This window comes from Anser anser (assembly GCF_964211835.1).
Source record: "Anser anser genome assembly, contig: HAP1_SCAFFOLD_46, whole genome shotgun sequence".
In the NCBI taxonomy this organism is placed as follows: Eukaryota; Metazoa; Chordata; class Aves; order Anseriformes; family Anatidae; genus Anser; species Anser anser.
In genome coordinates this window covers 958,022-969,984 of record NW_028153973.1, presented here as the reverse complement: position 1 = coordinate 969,984, position 11,963 = coordinate 958,022, and positions in this window count along the sequence as shown.

Here is an 11,963-nt window from a genome sequence, read left to right as displayed (position 1 = left end):
GCACTGGCACCAATGGCAATGCAGTGCAGTGAGTCCAGAGAGTGCCTTGGCACCACTGGGGATGCAGTGCAGTGAGTCCAGAGAGTGCCCTGGCACCACTGGGGATGCAGTGCAGTGAGTCCAGAGAGTGCACTGGCACCACTGGGGATGCAGTGCCGTTGGTCTAGAGAGTGCACTAGCACCACTGGGGATGCAGTGCCGTGAGTCCAGAGTGTGCACTGGCACCACTGGGGATGCACCCCGGCAAGTCCAGAGAGTGCACTGGCACCAGTGGGGATGCAGTGCTGTGAGTCCAGAGAGTGCCTTGGCACCACTGGGGATGCAGTGCCGTGAGTCCAGAGAGTGCACTGGCACCACTGGGGATGCACTGCAGTGAGTCCAGAGAGTGCACTGGCACCACTGGGGATGCAGTGCAGTGAGTCCAGAGAGTGCACTGGCACCACTGGGGATGCAGTGCAGTGACTCAAGAGAGTGCACTGGCCCTACTGGGGATGTAGTGCAGTGAGTCCACAGAGGGCACTGGCACCACTGGGGATGCAGTGCAGTGACTCAAGAGAGTGCACTGGCACCACTGGGAGTGCAGTGCAGTGAGTCCAGAGAGTGCACTGGCACCACTGGGGATGCACTGCAGTGAGTCCAGAGAGTGCACTGGCACCACTGGGGATGCAGTGCAGTGACTCAAGAGAGTGCACTGGCACCACTAGGGATGCAGTGCAGTGAGTCCAGAGAGTTCACTGGCACCACTGGGGATGCAGTGCAGTGAGTCCAGAGAGTGCACTGGCCCTACTTGGGATGTAGTGCAGTGAGTCCACAGAGGGCACTGGCACCACTGGGGATGCACTGCAGTGAGTCCAGAGAGTGCACTGGCACCACTGCGGATGCACTGCAGTGAGTCCAGAGAGTGATGTGGCACCACTGGGGATGCAGTGCAGTGAGTCCAGAGAGTGCTCTGGCACCATTGGGGATGCAGTGCAGTGAGTCCAGAGAGTGCACTGGCACCACTGGGGATGCAGTGCAGTGAGTCCAGAGAGTGCACTGGCACCACTGGGGATGCACTGCAGTGAGCTCAGAGAGTGCACTGGCACCACTGGGGATGCAGTGCAGTGAGTCCAGAGAGTGCACTGGCACCACTGGGGATGCAGTGCTGTGAGTCCAGAGAGTGCACTGGCACCACTGGGGATGCAGTGAAATGAGTCCAGAGAGTGCACTGGCACCACTGGGGATGCACTGCAGTGAGTCCAGAGAGTGCACTGGCACCACTGGGGATGCAGTGCGGTGAGTCCAGAGAGCGCACTGGCACCACTGGGGATGCAGTGCAGTGAGTCCAGAGAGGGCACTGGCACTATTGGGGATGCACCCCGGTGAGTCCAGAGAGTGCACTGGAACCACTGGGAATGCACTGCACTGAGTCCAGAGAGGTCACTGGCACCACTGGGGATGCAGTGCAGTGAGTCCAGAGAGTGCCCTGGCACAACTGGGGATGCAGTGCAGTGAGTCCAGAGAGTGCACTGGCACCAGTGGGGATGCAGTTCAGTGAGTTCAGAGAGTGCACTGGCACCACTGGGGATGCAGTGCAGTGAGTCCAGAGAGTGCACTGGCACCACTGGGGATGCAGTGCCGTGAGTCCAAAGAGTGCACTGGCACCACTGGGGATGCACTGCAATGAGTCCAGAGAGTGCACTGGCACCAATGGCAATGCAGTGCAGTGAGTCCAGAGAGTGCCTTGGCACCACTGGGGATGCAGTGCAGTGAGTCCAGAGAGTACCCTGGCACCACTGGGGATGCAGTGCAGTGAGTCCAGAGAGTGCACTGGCACCACTGGGGATGCAGTGCCGTGAGTCCAGAGAGTGCACTGGCACCAGTGGGGATGCAGTGCTGTGAGTCCAGAGAGTGCACTGGCAACACTAGTGATGCAGTGCAGTGAGTCCAGAGAGGTCACTGGCACCAGTGGGGATGCACTACAGTGAGTCCAGAGAGTGCACTGGCACCACTGGGGATGCAGTGCAGTGACTCAAGAGAGTGCACTGGCACCACTAGGGATGCAGTGCAGTGAGTCCAGAGAGTTCACTGGCACCACTGGGGATGCAGTGCAGTGAGTGCAGAGAGTGCACTGGCCCTACTGGGGATGTAGTGCAGTGAGTCCACAGAGGGCACTGGCACCACTGGGGATGCAGTGCAGTGAGTCCAGAGAGTGCCCCGGCACCACTGGGGATGCAGTGCAGTGAGTCCAGAGAGTGCAGTGGCACCACTGGGGATGCAGTGCAGTGAGTCCAGAGAGTGCACTGGCACCACTGGGGATGCACTGCAGTGAGTCCAGAGAGTGCACTGGCACCACTGGGGATGCACTACAGTGAGTCCAGAGAGTGCACTGGCACCACTGGGGATGCAGTGCAGTGACTCAAGAGAGTGCACTGGCACCACTAGGGATGCAGTGCAGTGAGTCCAGAGAGTTCACTGGCACCACTGGGGATGCAGTGCAGTGAGTGCAGAGAGTGCACTGGCCCTACTGGGGATGTAGTGCAGTGAGTCCACAGAGGGCACTGGCACCACTGGGGATGCACTGCAGTGAGTCCAGAGAGTGCACTGGCACCACTGGGGATGCAGTGCCGTGAGTCCAGAGAGTGCACTGGCACCACTGGGGATGCACTGCAATGAGTCCAGAGAGTGCACTGGCACCAATGGCAATGCAGTGCAGTGAGTCCAGAGAGTGCCTTTGCACCACTGGGGATGCAGTGCAGTGAGTCCAGAGAGTGCCCTGGCACCACTGGGGATGCAGTGCAGTGAGTCCAGAGAGTGCACTGGCACCACTGGGGATGCAGTGCCGTTGGTCAAGAGAGTGCACTAGCACCACTGGGGATGCAGTGCCGTGAGTCCAGAGTGTGCACTGGCACCACTGGGGATGCAGTGCAGTGAGTCCAGAGAGTGCACTGGCACCAGTGGGGATGCAGTGCTGTGAGTCCAGAGAGTGCCTTGGCACCACTGGGGATGCAGTGCAGTGAGTCCAGAGAGTGCACTGGCACCACCGGGGATGCAGTGCCGTGAGTCCAGAGAGTGCACTGGCACCACTGGGGATGCAGTGCAGTGAGTCCACAGAGTGCACTGGCACCACTGGGGATGCAGTGCCGTTGGTCCAGAGAGTGCACTAGCACCACTGGGGATGCAGTGCCGTGAGTCCAGTGTGTGCATTGGCACCACTGGGGATGCAGTGCAGTGAGTCCAGAGAGTGCACTGGCACCAGTGGGGATGCAGTGCTGTGAGTCCAGAGAGTGCCTTGGCACCACTGGGGATGCAGTGCAGTGAGTCCAGAGAGTGCACTGGCACCACCGGGGATGCAGTGCCGTGAGTCCAGAGAGTGCACTGGCACCACTGGGGATGCACTGCAGTGAGTCCAGAGAGTGCACTGGCACCACTGGGGATGAAGTGCGGTGAGTCCAGAGAGTGCACTGGCACCACTGGGGATGCAGTGCAGTGAGTCCAGAGAGTGCACTGGCACCACTGGGGATGCAGTGCAGTGCGTCCAGAGAGTGCACTGGCACCACTGGGGATGCAGTGCAGTGACTCAAGAGAGTGCACTGGCACCACTAGGGATGCAGTGCAGTGAGTCCAGAGAGTTCACTGGCACCACTGGGGATGCACTGCAGTGAGTCCAGAGAGTGCACTGGCCCTACTGGGGATGTAGTGCAGTGAGTCCGCAGAGGGCACTGGCACCACTGGGGATGCACTGCAGTGAGTCCAGAGAGTGCCCCGGCACCACTGGGGATGCAGTGCAGTGAGTCCAGAGAGTGATGTGGCACCACTGGGGATGCAGTGCAGTGAGTCCAGAGAGTGCACTGGCACCATTGGGTATGCAGTGCAGTGAGTCCAGACAGTGCACTGGCACCAGTGGGGATGCAGTGCAGTGAGTCCAGAGAGTGCACTGGCACCACTGGGGATGCACTGCAGTGAGCTCAGAGAGTGCACTGGCACCACTGGGGATGCAGTGCAGTGAGTCCAGAGAGTGCACTGGCACCACTGGGGATGCAGTGCAGTGAGTCCAGAGAGTGCACTGGCACCACTGGGGATGCAGTGAAATGAGTCCAGAGAGTGCACTGGCACCACTGGGAATGCAGTGCAGTGAGTCCAGAGAGTGCACTGGCACCACTGGGGATGCAGTGCGGTGAGTCCAGAGAGCGCACTGGCACCACTGGGGATGCACTGCAGTGAGTCCAGAGAGGGCACTGGCACTATTGGGGATGCACCCCGGTGAGTCCAGAGAGTGCACTGGAACCACTGGGAATGCACTGCACTGAGTCCAGAGAGGTCACTGGCACCACTGGGGATGCAGTGCAGTGAGTCCAGAGAGTGCCCTGGCACCACTGGGGATGCAGTGCAGTGAGTCCAGAGAGTGCACTGGCACCACTGGGGATGCAGTTCAGTGAGTTCAGAAAGTGCACTGGCACCACTGGGGATGCAGTGCAGTGAGTCCAGAGAGTGCACTGGCACCACTGGGGATGCAGTGCAGTGAGTCCAGAGAGTGCACTGGCACCAGTGGGGATGCAGTGCTGTGAGTCCAGAGAGTGCACTGGCACCACTGGGGATGCAGTGCAGTGAGTCCAGAGAGTGCCTTGGCACCACTGGTGATGCAGTGCAGTGAGTCCAGAGAGTACCCTGGCACCACTGGGGATGCAGTGCAGTGAGTCCAGAGAGTGCACTGGCACCACTGGGGATGCAGTGCCGTGAGTCCAGAGTGTGCACTGGCACCACTGGGGATGCAGTGCAGTGAGTCCAGAGAGTGCACTGCCACTAGTGGGTATGCAGTGCAGTGAGTCCAGAGAGTGCACTGGCACCACTGGGGGTGCAGTGCAGTGAGTCCAGAGAGTGCACTGGCACCAGTGGGGATGCACTACAGTGAGTCCAGAGAGTGCACTGGCACCACTGGGGATGCAGTGCAGTGACTCAAGAGAGTGCACTGGCACCACTAGGGATGCAGTGCAGTGAGTCCAGAGAGTTCACTGGCACCACTGGGGATGCAGTGCAGTGAGTGCAGAGAGTGCACTGGCCCTACTGGGGATGTAGTGCAGTGAGTCCACAGAGGGCACTGGCACCACTGGGGATGCACTGCAGTGAGTCCAGAGAGTGCCCCGGCACCACTGGGGATGCAGTGCAGTGAGTCCAGAGAGTGCAGTGGCACCACTGGGGATGCAGTGCAGTGAGTCCAGAGAGTGCACTGGCACCATTGGGGACGCAGTGCAGTGAGGCCAGAGAGTGCACTGGCACCACTGGGGATGCAGTGCAGTGAGTCCAGAGAGTGCACTGGCACCACTGGGGATGCACTGCAGTGAGCTCAGAGAGTGCACTGGCACCACTGGGGATGCAGTGCAGTGAGTCCAGAGAGTGCACTGGCACCACTGGGGATGCAGTGCAGTGAGTCCAGAGAGTGCACTGGCACCACTGGGGATGCAGTGAAATGAGTCCAGAGAGTGCACTGGCACCACTGGGGATGCACTGCAGTGAGTCCAGAGAGTGCACTGGCACCACTGGGGATGCAGTGCGGTGAGTCCAGAGAGCGCACTGGCACCACTGGGGATGCACTGCAGTGAGTCCAGAGAGGGCACTGGCACTATTGGGGATGCACCCCGGTGAGTGCAGAGCGTGCACTGGAACCACTGGGAATGCACTGCACTGAGTCCAGAGAGGTCACTGGCGCCACCCGGGATGCAGTGCAGTGAGTCCAGAGAGTGCCCTGGCAGCACTGGGGATGCAGTGCAGTGAGTCCAGAGAGTGCACTGGAACCACTGGGGATGCAGTTCACTGAGTTCAGAGAGTGCACTGGCACCACTGGGGATGCAGTGCAGTGAGTCCAGAGAGTGCACTGGCACCACTGGGGATGCAGTGCCGTGAGTCCAGAGAGTGCACTGGCACCACTGGGGATGCACTGCAATGAGTCCAGAGAGTGCACTGGCACCAATGGCAATGCAGTGCAGTGAGTCCAGAGAGTGCCTTGGCACCACTGGGGATGCAGTGCAGTGAGTCCAGAGAGTACCCTGGCACCACTGGGGATGCAGTGCAGTGAGTCCAGAGAGTGCACTGGCACCACTGGGGATGCAGTGCCGTGAGTCCAGAGAGTGCACTGGCACCAGTGGGGATGCAGTGCTGTGAGTCCAGAGAGTGCACTGGCACCACTGGGGGTGCAGTGCAGTGAGTCCAGAGAGTGCACTGGCACCAGTGGGGATGCACTACAGTGAGTCCAGAGAGTGCACTGGCACCACTGGGGATGCAGTACAGTGACTCAAGAGAGTGCACTGGCACCACTAGGGATGCAGTGCAGTGAGTCCAGAGAGTTCACTGGCACCACTGGGGATGCAGTGCAGTGAGTGCAGAGAGTGCACTGGCCCTACTGGGGATGTAGTGCAGTGAGTACACAGAGGGCACTGGCACCACTGGGGATGCACTGCAGTGAGTCCAGAGAGTGCCCCGGCACCACTGGGGATGCAGTGCAGTGAGTCCAGAGAGTGCAGTGGCACCACTGGGGATGCAGTGCAGTGAGTCCAGAGAGTGCACTGGCACCATTGGGGACGCAGTGCAGTGAGGCCAGAGAGTGCACTGGCACCACTGGGGATGCAGTGCAGTGAGTCCAGAGAGTGCACTGGCACCACTGGGGATGCACTGCAGTGAGCTCAGAGAGTGCACTGGCACCACTGGGGATGCAGTGCAGTGAGTCCAGAGAGTGCACTGGCACCACTGGGGATGCAGTGAAATGAGTCCAGAGAGTGCACTGGCACCACTGGGGATGCACTGCAGTGAGTCCAGAGAGTGCACTGGCACCACTGGGGATGCAGTGCGGTGAGTCCAGAGAGCGCACTGGCACCACTGGGGATGCACTGCAGTGAGTCCAGAGAGGGCACTGGCACTATTGGGGATGCACCCCGGTGAGTCCAGAGAGTGCACTGGAACCACTGGGAATGCACTGCCTTGAGTCCAGAGAGGTCACTGGCACCACTGGGGATGCAGTGCAGTGAGTCCAGAGAGTGCCCTGGCACCACTGGGGATGCAGTGCAGTGAGTCCAGAGAGTGCACTGGCACCACTGGTGATGCAGTTCAGTGAGTTCAGAGAGTGCACTGGCACCACTGGGGATGCAGTGCAGTGAGTCCAGAGAGTGCACTGGCACCACTGGGGATGCAGTGCCGTGAGTCCAGAGAGTGCACTGGCACCACTGGGGATGCACTGCAATGAGTCCAGAGAGTGCACTGGCACCAATGGCAATGCAGTGCAGTGAGTCCAGAGAGTGCCTTGGCACCACTGGGGATGCAGTGCAGTGAGTCCAGAGAGTACCCTGGCACCACTGGGGATGCAGTGCAGTGAGTCCAGAGAGTGCACTGGCACCACTGGGGATGCAGTGCCGTGAGTCCAGAGAGTGCACTGGCACCACTGGGGGTGCAGTGCAGTGAGTCCAGAGAGTGCACTGGCACCAGTGATGATGCACTACAGTGAGTCCAGAGAGTGCACTGGCACCACTGGGGATGCAGTTCAGTGACTCAAGAGAGTGCACTGGCACCACTAGGGATGCAGTGCAGTGAGTCCACAGAGTTCACTGGCACCACTGGGGATGCAGTGCAGTGAGTGCAGATAGTGCACTGGCCCTACTGGGGATGTAGTGCAGTGAGTCCACAGAGGGCACTGGCACCACTGGGGATGCACTGCAGTGAGTCCAGAGAGTGCCCCGGCACCACTGGGGATGCAGTGCAGTGAGTCCAGAGAGTGCAGTGGCACCACTGGGGATGCAGTGCAGTGAGTCCAGAGAGTGCACTGGCACCATTGGGGACGCAGTGCAGTGAGGCCAGAGAGTGCACTGGCACCACTGGGGATGCAGTGCAGTGAGTCCAGAGAGTGCACAGGCACCAGTGGGGATGCACTGCAGTGAGCTCAGAGAGTGCACTGGCACAACTGGGGATGCAGTGCAGTGAGTCCAGAGAGTGCACTGGCACCACTGGGGATGCAGTGCAGTGAGTCCAGAGAGTGCACTGGCACCACTGGGGATGCAGTGAAATGAGTCCAGAGAGTGCACTGGCACCACTGGGGATGCACTGCAGTGAGTCCAGAGAGTGCACTGGCACCACTGGGGATGCAGTGCGGTGAGTCCAGAGAGCGCACTGGCACCACTGGGGATGCACTGCAGTGAGTCCAGAGAGGGCACTGGCACTATTGGGGATGCACCCCGGTGAGTCCAGAGAGTGCACTGGAACCACTGGGAATGCACTGCACTGAGTCCAGAGAGGTCACTGGCGCCACCCGGGATGCAGTGCAGTGAGTCCAGAGAGTGCCCTGGCACCACTGGGGATGCAGTGCAGTGAGTCCAGAGAGTGCACTGGCACCACTGGGGATGCAGTTCAGTGAGTTCAGAGAGTGCACTGGCACCACTGGGGATGCAGTGCAGTGAGTCCAGAGAGTGCACTGGCACCACTGGGGATGCACTGCAGTGAGACCAGAGATTGCACTGGTACAATTGGGGATGCAGTGCAGTGAGTCCAGAGAGTGCACTGGCACCACTGGGGATGCAGTGCAATGAGTCCAGAGAGTGCACTGGCACCAATGGCAATGCAGTGCAGTGAGTCCAGAGAGTGCCTTGGCACCACTGGGGATGCAGTGCAGTGAGTCCAGAGAGTCCACTGGCACCACTGGGGATGCAGTGCAGTGAGTCCAGAGAGTGCACTGGCACCAGTGGGGATGCAGTGCTGTGAGTCCAGAGAGTGCACTGGCACCACTGGGGGTGCAGTGCAGTGAGTCCAGAGAGTGCACTGGCACCACTGGGGATGCAGTGAAATGAGTCCAGAGAGTGCACTGGCACCACTGGGGATGCAGTGCCGTGAGTCCAGAGAGCGCACTGGCACCACCGGGGATGCAGTGAAATGAGTCCAGAGAGCGCACTGGCACCACCGGGGATGCAGTGCCGTGCTTCCAGAGAGGTCACTGGCACCACTGGGGATGCAGTGCAATGAGTCCAGAGAGTGCACTGGCACCACTGGGGATGCACTGCAGTGAGACCAGAGATTGCACTGGTACGATTGGGGATGCAGTGCAGTGAGTCCAGAGAGTGCACTGGCACCACTGGGGATGCAGTGCAGTGAGTCCAGAGAGTGCACTGGCACCACTGGGGATGCAGTGCAGTGACTCAAGAGAGTGCACTGGCACCACTGGGGATGCAGTGCAGTGAGTCCAGAGAGTGCACTGGCACCACTGGGGATGCAGTGATATCAGTCCAGAGAGTGCACTGGCACCACTGGGGATGCAGTGCAGTGAGTCCAGAGAGTGCACTGGCACCACTGGGGATGCAGTGCGGTGAGTCCAGAGAGCGCACTGGCACCACTGGGGATGCACTGCAGTGAGTCCAGAGAGGGCACTGGCACTATTGGGGATGCACCCCGGTGAGTCCAGAGAGTGCACTGGAACCACTGGGAATGCACTCCACTGAGTCCAGAGAGGTCACTGGCACCACTGGGGATGCAGTGCAGTGAGTCCAGAGAGTGCCCTGGTACCACTGGGGATGCAGTGCAGTGAGTCCAGAGAGTGCACTGGCACCTTGGGGATGCAGTTCAGTGAGTTCAGAGAGTGCAGTGGCACCAGTGGGGATGCAGTGCCGTGAGTCCAGAGAGTGCACTGCCACCACTGGGGATGCAGTGCAATGAGTCCAGAGAGTGCACTGGCACCAAAGGCAATGCAGTGCAGTGAGTCCAGAGAGTGCCTTGGCACCACTGGGGATGCAGTGCAGTGAGTCCAGAGAGTACCCTGGCACCACTGGGGATGCAGTGCCGTGAGTCCAGAGAGTGCACTGGCACCACTGGGGATGCAGTGCCGTGAGTCCAGAGTGTGCACTGGCACCACTGGGGATGCAGTGCTGTGAGTCCAGAGAGTGCACTGGCACCAGTGGGGATGCAGTGCTGTGAGTCCAGAGAGTGCACTGGCACCACTGTGGGTGCAGTGCAGTGAGTCCAGAGAGTGCACTGGCACCACTGGGGATGCAGTGCCGTGAGTCCAGAGAGTGCACTGGCACCACTGGGGGTGCAGTGCAGTGAGTCCAGAGAGTGCAGTGGCACCAGTGATGATGCACTACAGTGAGTCCAGAGAGTGCACTGGCACCACTGGGGATGCAGTTCAGTGACTCAAGAGAGTGCACTGGCACCACTAGGGATGCAGTGCAGTGAGTCCACAGAGTTCACTGGCACCACTGGGGATGCAGTGCAGTGAGTGCAGATAGTGCACTGGCCCTACTGGGGATGTAGTGCAGTGAGTCCACAGAGGGCACTGGCACCACTGGGGATGCACTGCAGTGAGTCCAGAGAGTGCCCCGGCACCACTGGGGATGCAGTGCAGTGAGTCCAGAGAGTGCAGTGGCACCACTGGGGATGCAGTGCAGTGAGTCCAGAGAGTGCACTGGCACCATTGGGGACGCAGTGCAGTGAGGCCAGAGAGTGCACTGGCACCACTGGGGATGCAGTGCAGTGAGTCCAGAGAGTGCACAGGCACCAGTGGGGATGCACTGCAGTGAGCTCAGAGAGTGCACTGGCACAACTGGGGATGCAGTGCAGTGAGTCCAGAGAGTGCACTGGCACCACTGGGGATGCAGTGCAGTGAGTCCAGAGAGTGCACTGGCACCACTGGGGATGCAGTGAAATGAGTCCAGAGAGTGCACTGGCACCACTGGGGATGCACTGCAGTGAGTCCAGAGAGTGCACTGGCACCACTGGGGATGCAGTGCGGTGAGTCCAGAGAGCGCACTGGCACCACTGGGGATGCACTGCAGTGAGTCCAGAGAGGGCACTGGCACTATTGGGGATGCACCCCGGTGAGTCCAGAGAGTGCACTGGAACCACTGGGAATGCACTGCACTGAGTCCAGAGAGGTCACTGGCGCCACCCGGGATGCAGTGCAGTGAGTCCAGAGAGTGCCCTGGCACCACTGGGGATGCAGTGCAGTGAGTCCAGAGAGTGCACTGGCACCACTGGGGATGCAGTTCAGTGAGTTCAGAGAGTGCACTGGCACCACTGGGGATGCAGTGCAGTGAGTCCAGAGAGTGCACTGGCACCACTGGGGATGCACTGCAGTGAGACCAGAGATTGCACTGGTACAATTGGGGATGCAGTGCAGTGAGTCCAGAGAGTGCACTGGCACCACTGGGGATGCAGTGCAATGAGTCCAGAGAGTGCACTGGCACCAATGGCAATGCAGTGCAGTGAGTCCAGAGAGTGCCTTGGCACCACTGGGGATGCAGTGCAGTGAGTCCAGAGAGTCCACTGGCACCACTGGGGATGCAGTGCAGTGAGTCCAGAGAGTGCACTGGCACCAGTGGGGATGCAGTGCTGTGAGTCCAGAGAGTGCACTGGCACCACTGGGGGTGCAGTGCAGTGAGTCCAGAGAGTGCACTGGCACCACTGGGGATGCAGTGAAATGAGTCCAGAGAGTGCACTGGCACCACTGGGGATGCAGTGCCGTGAGTCCAGAGAGCGCACTGGCACCACCGGGGATGCAGTGAAATGAGTCCAGAGAGCGCACTGGCACCACCGGGGATGCAGTGCCGTGCTTCCAGAGAGGTCACTGGCACCACTGGGGATGCAGTGCAATGAGTCCAGAGAGTGCACTGGCACCACTGGGGATGCACTGCAGTGAGACCAGAGATTGCACTGGTACGATTGGGGATGCACTGCAGTGAGTCCAGAGAGTGCACTGGCACCACTGGGGATGCAGTGCAGTGAGTCCAGAGAGTGCACTGGCACCACTGGGGATGCAGTGCAGTGACTCAAGAGAGTGCACTGGCACCACTGGGGATGCAGTGCAGTGAGTCCAGAGAGTGCACTGGCACCACTGGGGATGCAGTGATATCAGTCCAGAGAGTGCACTGGCACCACTGGGGATGCAGTGCAGTGAGTCCAGAGAGTGCACTGGCACCACTGGGGATGCAGTGCGGTGAGTCCAGAGAGCGCACTGGCAC